Here is a 9,718-nt window from a genome sequence, read left to right as displayed (position 1 = left end):
GAAGGATGCTGAAAACCTACTTTAGAAAACTTCCCAGATTTTAAAATAGCTCAGGGGCTTCCAACTAGATTTAACCAAAATAGACCATTACCAAGCTAGAGAATAGTCAAAAAGTACAAGATAAAGAGAAAAATTCTCAAAAACAGGAAAGAACACCAAGTCACACATAGGACTGCCCATTAGGCCTCCAGCAGACTACTCAGCAGAAAGCTTACAGGCTAGAGGAGAGTGAAATGCTGTGTTCAAAGTACTGAAAGAAAAACGTTAACAAGAATATTATACTCAGAAAAACTATTCCTCAAAATAAAGATGAAATAGTGTTTCCCAGAGAAACAGGAACTAAGAGAATCTGTCAGCCGTAGACCAGCCTCACAACAAACATTAATGTAGTCCTGCTCTAGTCACTAATTTCTCTTCTCTTCTTCTTCTTCTTCTTCTTTTTTTTTTTTAAAGAGAGGAATTCTGCCGGGCAGTGGTGGTGCACACCTTTAATTCCAGCACTCGGGAGGCAGAGCCAGGTGGATCTCTTTGAGTTCAAGGACAGCCTGGTCTGCAGAGCAAGATCCAGGACAGGCACCAAAGCTACACAGAGAAACCCTGTTCAACAAACAAAAAACAAAACAAAACAAAAATAGAAATGAATCTGTATTATCTATTTTGTTTAAGGTTTACATGTTTTATGTGTCTGAGTGTTTGCCCGAATCTATGTGTATACACTACATTCATGCAGTACACAAGGAGGCCAAAAGAGGGCGTCAGGGTTTCTCAGCGTGGAGTCATGGGAGGTCTGGAGAAGAAGTATGAAGGAGGCTCCACCACCAATTACATCACCCGAAACAAAGCCCGGAAGAAGCTGCAGCTGAGCCTGCCTGATTTCCGGCGGCTGTGTACCCTGAAAGGCATTTATCCCTCTGAGCCCAAGCATAAGAAGAAAATGAACAAGGGTTCCACAGCAGCCCGAACATACTACCTTATCAAAGTTATTAAAGTCCTCCTCCATGAGCATGTCAACGTGTCAACAAGTTCCAAGAGTACAAGATGGTTTATTTGGAAGCTCCACAAAGCCTACGGGAAGAGTGAGTGGAATGCTGTGGAGCTTGAAGGACAATAAACCCAGTACAAACTTGAGCACATTGTCGAGGAGCGGTACCCCACATTTATCGATGCTCTAAGGGATCTTGATGATGCCCTGCCAATGTGCTTCCTCTTCTCCACCTTCCCATAGATGGGTAAGTGCCATGTGCAGACCATTCAGAGGCGTTACCCGCTGACTGTGGAGTTCCTGCACTACGTCATTGCTGCCCGAGCCCCGCGCAAGGTCTTCCCGTCCATCAAAGGCATTTATCACCAGGGCAGCCCATCATATGAATTGCACCCTATACTTTCTCCCATGATCATCCAACAGATGTGGACTACAGGGCCATGGCCACCTTCACTGAGTTCTAGACCACTCTCCTGGGCTTTGTCAACTTCCGCCTTTACCAGTCTCTCAGTCTTCACTACCCACCCAAACGTGAAGGTCAAGCCCAAGCAGAGACAAAGATCAGTGAGGACACATATGCACTGGACCCTGAGAGCTCTATGGAGAAACTAGCAGCCCTCAGTGCCAGCTTGGCTCAAGTGGAGGTGCCTACCATAGAGGAGGCTGAGGCCATTGAGTTTCCTACTGATGGGGAGATGGCCACACAGGAGGAAGGGCCCAGGAAAGAGCTGAAGACCCAGGAAAAACACAAGAAACTCTTTGAAGGCCTGAAGTTCTTCCTGAACTGAGAGGTGCCCCGTGAAGCATTGTCCTTCATCCTCAGGAGTTTTGATGGGGATGCATCCTGGGACATCTTTGTGCATCGGAGCCACCTATGACATTACAGACTCCTGCCTGCTTCACCCACCAGACTGTTGACCTGCCTGGGCAGCAAACCCCCATCATTGGCCGGCACCATGTACAGCCCCAGTGCGTGTCTGACTGTGTGAATGCCCGCCTCCTCCTCCCCGGGGCAGAGGACTTCCCTGGGGTACAGCTGCCCCCACACCTTTCACCATTTGTATTTGAGAAGGAAGGAGATTACATCCCCCCCATCCCCCAGAAGTGGAAGCTAGGGCTCTGCAGCGGGGAGAAGACCCAGGAGACTTGAAAGAGGAAGAGGAGGATGAAGATGATGACAATCAAGGGGATGGTGATGTTGGGGGCGGGGAATGAGGAGGAGGAAGATGTGGAAGGTGATTCAGAGAAGGAGGAGGAAGAGCACCTGTTGGCCTTGGAGCAGCGAAGGCTGGAAGGGAAGAAGCCCCAGGTGGTGGCTGGCACTGTGAAAATGGAGGACAAGCAGCGGCTGGCCCAGGAGGAAGAAAAAAGTGAGGCTAAGCGCCTGGCCATCGCAATGATGAGAAAGTGAAAGAAGTATTTCTACCAAAAGATCATGTTTGGCAAGTGGTGCAAAATCCAAGAGGCCAGCAGGCTGGCAGAGAACAGGAAAGCCCATGATGATGCTGTGAGGTCTGAGGAAAAACGCCAGGCAAGGCCTGGGCGAGCTCCGGCTGTCCCTCACTGGGAGTTGGGCATGGCAGAAGCAAGTCAGTGGAACACACGTGTGCACAGTCGTGACCAGCCCAGCACCCTCATACGTTTGGTGGCGTGTGGCCAGCCCTAGGCTCCTATGAAGTTCATGCTGGTGTCTGACTGCTAGCCTCATTTTGCTTGGCCTTCCACAGCTTCCTACACAGCTGTGCCCGTAATTCTCAGGATGCTGTCGTGGAATAAGTGTGGGGAACTCTTATTCCATGGCTGGCCTTTTGCAGAAAGAAAAGAGGGTGTCAGATTCCCTGGGGCTGCAGTTGCGGCATGCTGTGAGTCGTTATGTGGGTGCTGGAAATTGAACCAGGGTTCTCTGCAAGAGCAACAAGTGCTCTTAACCACTGAGCCTTTTCTCCAAATCTGCAATGTCTTACTTTGTTAAACACATTTACTACTTAGCCAAGAAATTTTATTCCAAGGTACTTAACTCAAAAGAAATATAAACTTATATACATAAATCTATAGGCATTAGCAATTTCATGTATAATTATTATTAGCTGGAAATCCCTTTTAAAGAGTGACTAGTTCAGTAAATTGTGGCACCTTTATACAATAGAATAGTGTTCAATGATAACAAGGAATGTACTGAAATATGCCACAGAATGGACAAATCTGAGAATACCTCTAACTGAAAGACGCCAGACACAAAAAGTTACATACCGAGTTACTTATGTGCAGCTCTGTGTAACTAAGTATGATGACACAAGCCTGTAATCCCATCACTCAGAGGCTGATCGTAGGGTTTGTTTGTTTGTTTTTTGTTGTTGTTTTTTTTACATAAAGCAGAACATCTGACTTGACTGTCAAACAGGAAACGCTGCTGGTCAGGGCAATAAAGGAAGGATGCGCCAGGCTCCCGACTTCTATATTGAGCGTTGTCCTTGATCAGCTGTTTCTCTAAACGCGCCCGTAACACTGCCTTTCCCACCTTTACAAGGTCCCCAGCTCTCCTGTACATCCTGAAAGACAAGAAACCATGGGGAGTCTGTGAAAGTGGCTCACAACCTGAGGGAAATGGGTGTATTGTTCCAAAAACTGACAACGTTTCACCATGGGTGGAGGAGAGGGACGCCCAAGGTCCTACCCCTAGCTGGAAAGCTATCAGCAGTTGATGGCTACCGGGGTGAAAATTTTGTTTTTCTTAAGAGTACAATGCAGATGATAGCCCCATGCCCATGTGTATATGGACAGCCCTAATTGGACTCAGTGGGTTATTAATTTTTTAAAAAATGGAACTGATGGCCAGGTGGTGGCGGCAGCGGCGGCGGCGGCAGCAGCGGCAGCGGCGGCGCACGCCTTTAATCCCAGCACTAGGGAGGCAGAGGCAGGTGGATCTCTGTGAGTTTGAGGCCAGCCTGGTCTACAAAGCCAGTTCCAGGAAAGGCACAAAGCTACACAGAAGAAACCCTGTCTTGAAAAACCAAAATAATAATAATAATTAAAATTAAAAAGTAAAAAGTAAAAAAATGGAACTGGGTGTGATGGTTTCAACACCTTTAATCCCAGGCAGAAGTGATCTGTGTGAGTTCGAGGCCAGCCTGGTCTCCAGAGATAGTTCCAGGACAGCCACAGCTATGTAGGGAGACCCTGTTTCCAAACAAACAAAAATTGGAGGGAGATGCATTAATAGGACTCTTAGGGCAGAGCTGAGGTAGGTAGTAGGGGATAGAGATCATCAAAATACATTGTATACATGTACGAAGTGTTCAAAGAATAAATAGTTATTTTTAAAAACTGATCGAAATTGACCTACAGTTACTAAAAGTCATGGAATTATACCCTAAATTGTACATGGTTAAAAGTGACTGGATTTTGTGATGTGGAAATTATGCTTGATGAAGCTGAGTTTTTAAAGTGAGTAGAAGAAACTGGTTTACAAAGAACTCAGATGGAGCAGTTGCCACAGAAGATGAAGCAATGTGGACTGAAGATCTTGTAGTTAGCCAGACTGGAGTGTGGCATAGCTGAGCTCCGTGTCCCTCTGGAGGAACAGATAATTGTTCCATATTTCAACATGCCACATCGACTCATTTAGGTTCCAACACAATTTTAATACTTCAATCAAACAAAAATGACCCTAACATAGAAAGCCACATCCCTCCCTCAGTCAGGGATTTAAATGTAAAAATGTGAAGCACATTTTCAGCAAAGCCAATCCTGTAGTGTATCAAAGCTATATTCCAGGACCGAGTGGAGTCTATTCTAGAAGTGGCCCTGGTGTAACCAATGACATCCACAACTATAAAGAGAAAGTAACTAATGCGATTGTGTCACTTAATGGCAGAAATCTTTTAATTTCCTCAGAAATAGTTGTAGTCCTCAGATATGAGTCCATTCCTTAGTGGGTTGGTTGGTTTTAATGTCAACTTGCCACAAATTAGTCACCTGAGTGGGGAGCCTCATTTGAGGAATTGTCTTACTGGTCTTAACTGATGTGGGACAATCCACCCCACACATGGGCAGCACCTTCTGGTGGCCGCCCAGATCCAAGTGGACCGGAGGAAGGAAGGTTGCTTGCCTTTTCTTGAGTTGGCCTTGGCTCTCACCTCTGAGTTAATTCATCCTGTTGTTGCTGCTGATAATTCCTTCACTGATACCAGAACCTGTGTTTCCAGGCTTCCATCATTGACTGAGGACCAGAAGCTCCCAGGAACCCTTTGGGTTTTCTGTGACAGGTTGGGACTTCTGAGCACCCAGCCTCAAGGGCCGAGCAACTAGTGAGCTCTTGGCCTCTCAGGTGTGGTTCGGCCATTATTACTATCTCAAAGTTTTATGCATACACCTGTTCATCCTATCTATTCTGTTTCTCTAGAGAATCCTGCCCATTACACCTGGGTATGGACCACTCTGCCCGTGATGCTGGCTGACCAGGTCAGGTCTGAAGATGTCACCACAATCTGTCATAGTGCAAGGCTTCTGGGAACAGTAGGGTTCCTTTGCCCTAGGTCTTCAGGAAAAGTGTCTCTAAGTGAGGTGGACATTGTGGTGCGTAGATATGAGGCTCACTTCTAGAAAACTCCAGCCAGCACGTGAGTGACACTTGGCAGAGGGGGAACCAGAGTGTAGGAGTCCAGTACAGTTCTGAGCCAGGGTCCCTGTGCTTAGAGAGGTCCATGTTGGTGCCCTGTCCACTTCTCCAGATTTTCTAGGCCTCATCTTCTCTGTCTGCTCACCTGTGAGCTGTGGAGCCATTCCACGGTTTTGATTACAACCATGTCTGCCCTAGAACTGTCAATTTTCTCTGCTCGACTAACTTCTCCGCGAGAAGTCAGGGCAGGGCGGAATTAATTCCGTGCTGACAAAGTGGAAATGATGAACTCTTGGCAACCAGGCTGTATTTTCCCCCTGATATTTCGGTTATGTCTCATGGTTAAATTTTGTCCTTCGTAAGAGGCCAAGTCTTGTTTTATGTGCAATTTGAGGGCACACACTTAAATCGGAGTTTACCAAAGGGCAGAATAAACCTTAGCTGTTTTTCAAACTGGGTTAGGAGCCCGTTGCGGTGCTGAAGACCTGGACTCCCATGACTTGGGAGGCTGAGGCAGCAGGGAAGCAAGTCTGAGGCCAGCCTGGTCTACACAGCAAGATTCTATTTCGAAAGTCAATTGTGCTAACAAACGAAAAGCAAGTGGGAAAGGAGGTGAAGTGTGAGTTAAAAATCCTGGATGTCCGAGTCTGTTTGGGCTCCTGTAACAAAGCCCCACAGGCTGGGTGACACATAAACATGCAAGTTTCCTCCCCCTGGTTTTGGAGGCCGAAGGTTCAGGATCCCGGTGTTGACAGACGTAGTGGCTGGACAGAGTCTGCGTTCTCAGACAAGCTATCCTACTCTAACTCTATCCTCAGCTATACCCCGTGGACTTGTCTCCCTTGAGGGAAGGAGCTGGGTCTCTTCGGGGCCTCTTTTATAAGGTCACTAATCTCACAAGGGCAAGCCCCCATGACCTAACAACTTCCCAGAGGCCCACCTCCTAACACCGTCACCTTGGGAGTGAGCATTTCAAGGCAGGGATCGGCAGAGGACACAGACATTTGTGGGACAGCGCTAGCCTCAAATGAAATGCCCTTCTCTGCTGGCAGACCTGAGTCTTCATTTCTGCTGCATCCTGGGAGTCTCAAAGTGGGAGCATCCTGTATCTCCGATATACCTCTGCCACTGTCTATTCCTTCTTCCTCCTTCCTATCCTCCTTTCCTAACAGCATGTCTCAAAGACCTAACACTTTTATTTATGTATTACTAGTGTGTGTGTGTGTGTGTGTGTGTGTGTGTGTGTGTGTGTGTGTGTGTGTGTGTGTTGGAGAGGGCACACGCATGCCAGAGAATGCATGTGTAGTGGTCAGAGGACATTACCGAGAGTCCGTTCTCTCTGTCCACATTTGTGTGGGTTCAGGGGATCAAACACAGGTCATCAGGCTTCAGAAACTGATGAGTTATCTTCCCTGCCTTAGGCCTAGCATTTAAAAAAAAATGATTTCAGAAAATACACAGAGTGGAAATTTTCCAGATAGGAAACAAAAACTGAAGAGACCCCAAGACCTCGGGTTTGCCTTTATAGCTGTTTGCTGGGTGAGTGTGTGTGTGTGTGTGTGTGAACCTCAATTAAGGCAGACCATTTTCTCTCACAGATTTGAGATCAAGTCCATTTCTAAAGGTGACCCTGGGCTTTGCACCTCCGGGAGTAACTCTGAAATGCGAACCAGCCAACTGTGCCTCCCAGAAGGGCTGAGGCTGCCGGCCTGCAATAGATTTGTTACCATCCATGGGTAACACAGCGAGAGTCTGCAAGATCAAGTCATCGGCGCCCTAAATCCCCAATCTCCTTGGCTTCCACTCCATAAACCAGTGGGGCAGTCAGCCACTCGGGAGCCTAGAGGTTAAACACATACGATTGACCTTAGAGAAAGGAGCTCTCACGTTGTTAAAGACAGGCTTGCCCGTCACACCAAAAAGGGCCCTAGGAGCATTATTTAAGGCTTGTGACACACACATTTATGTGACATAAAATCGATACCTTTCGCCTGCCTTTGTTTGCCTGGATTATGTTTAACTACTAAAGGGCTCTCAGGACATCATTCAGATTTACTGTCCTGCATTTTATGTGGGCAGGTGTGTGAATAAGAACAGGGGTGCATCTTTGTTTCCTTGTTTGATCATGCTTATATCAGTATGCAGATGCACAAGTTGTAGCTTTTAGAGCAGAAATTATTTCCCTCCCTTACGCTAATTTTTTTTTAGAATGTTACTTTTAGGGAACAGTGAAAGAGTGTGTCATTCAATAATAACATGGAGGTGATTAGCAATCGTTTGAGAGAAAATTTTAAATCCCAACATATGTTTACATAGATTTATGTAAATATTCTCCACCTCTGAACACTGTATTGGGGTCCAAACCTTCAACACACGCACCTTTGGGAAATATTTCATGGTTAATGGCTGAGCGAAGTTGTCACACATATGGATTTCTTTCTTTCCACTAGTTAAGTAAGGTAGCTGATTGTGTTAATGTTTATCAGAGACTCAGAACCAATAAAATATGTGTGTGTGTATGTATCCACACAAAAAATAGAGATAGATAGACAGACACAGAGATAGACATATGAGAGGCTAAATAAATAAATAATAAAGTCTCACTTTAGCTTAGGTTGTTTCATAAAGTAAGTGCTAGGGCTGGAGAGATGGCCCAGTGCTTAAGAAGGCTTGCTGCTCTCACAGAACCTGAGTTCAGTTCCCAGCACCCACATCAGGCAACTCACAACTACTTGTAGCTCTGGCTCTAGGGGATCTGATGGCCTCTTCTGGTCTCCACAGGCAATCACAAGTATAATAAGCACTGATCAAATTGTGCACTCACATATATTTATGGAGGGAAGGAGAGAGAGAGAGAGAGAGAGAGAGAGAGAGAGAGAGAGAGAGAGAGAGAGAGAGAATGAGGAAATACCTCACGTGATTACCGAGGCCAAGAGGTCCCAAGACCTGCAGTCAGTGAGCCAGAGATGAAGGAAAGTCTGTGTGTACAGTTAAGTCTTGAGCCTGGAGAGCTGAGGGCCAGAAGAGCCTATGGTATAAAGTTAGACTCAAAGCCAGAGGCTCAAGATCCAAGAAGACCTGATGCTTCAGTCTGGGTCCTAATGCTGGGAAAAGACCAATACCCCAGCTCAGGCAAGAGGCAGGCAGGTAGGCAGGCAGGTGGGCAAGAGGCAGGCAGGTGGGCAGGCGGGCAGGCAGGTAGGCAAGAGGCAGGCAGGTGGGCAGGCGGGTGGGCAGGCAGGCAGGCAGGCGGGCAAGCAGGTAGGCAAGAGGCAGGCAGGTGGGCAGGCAGGTGGGCAGGCAGGCAGGCGGGCGGGCAGGCAGGTAGGCAAGAGGCAGGCAGGTGGGCAGGCAGGCAGGTGGGCGGGCGGGCAGGCAGGTGGGCGGGCAGGCAGGGATTCCCTCCTATGCAGCCTTGTTGCTCTATCTGGGCTATTGGTTATGTTTCGTGTCGTTTTTGACAAAGTACCCAGCAGAAGCAATTTAAGGGAGGGAAGATTTTTTGGGGTGCAAGGTTTCAGGGAGAAGTTTGGTCTCTGGTGGAGGGGGCGGCACAGCAGAAAGGACAGTTCCATGGCAGTAGGTCAGAAAGCAGAGAACTCAGACCGGAATGGAAAGTAGATATTATCTTCATTTATCTTCATGTTCTGCATGCCCCCCCCTGCAGTCCACCCCCCTTGCCGGGCTATGTCCTGGTGGCTTCACAGCCACCCCAAACAGGAAGCAACCTGAAGAGAAGACTGTCCCTAATTTCCTTTTATTGCTGTACTAGGACACACAGACCATAAACCACTTAGGGGAAGAAAGGATTTATTTGGCTTACACTTCCAGGTCACGGTCCATCATTAAGGAAAGTCAGGCCAAGAACTCAAGGAGGAACCTGAAGGAAGATCTGCTTGCTCCACACAATAACATCTAACCAAGGAACTCACCTCACAGTCAAAGAAGTGGACAGAAACCATGGAGGGATGCTGCTTGATGGTTTCCAGGCTGGCCAAGGGCCACCTGTTTAGACAATAATATCACTGGTCTGAGCCCTCGAATGGCGATTAACAAGCAAGACAATCCCCCATAGACATGTCCTATCCCGGCAAGCCTTCAACTGAGGCTCCCTTCTC

General features: G+C 47.3%; 1 pseudogene; it reads left to right on the top strand.

The window, feature by feature from the left end:
• The first annotated feature begins 751 nt into the window (after positions 1–751).
• Positions 752–2,648, top strand: LOC102908460 (pescadillo homolog pseudogene; annotated as a pseudogene).
• Positions 2,649–9,718: the final 7,070 nt, after the last annotated feature.

The sequence above is a fragment of the Peromyscus maniculatus genome, chromosome 7, assembly GCF_049852395.1.
Source record: "Peromyscus maniculatus bairdii isolate BWxNUB_F1_BW_parent chromosome 7, HU_Pman_BW_mat_3.1, whole genome shotgun sequence".
NCBI classification, from domain to species: Eukaryota; Metazoa; Chordata; class Mammalia; order Rodentia; family Cricetidae; genus Peromyscus; species Peromyscus maniculatus.
This window is presented reverse-complemented; position numbering and strand designations above follow the sequence as displayed.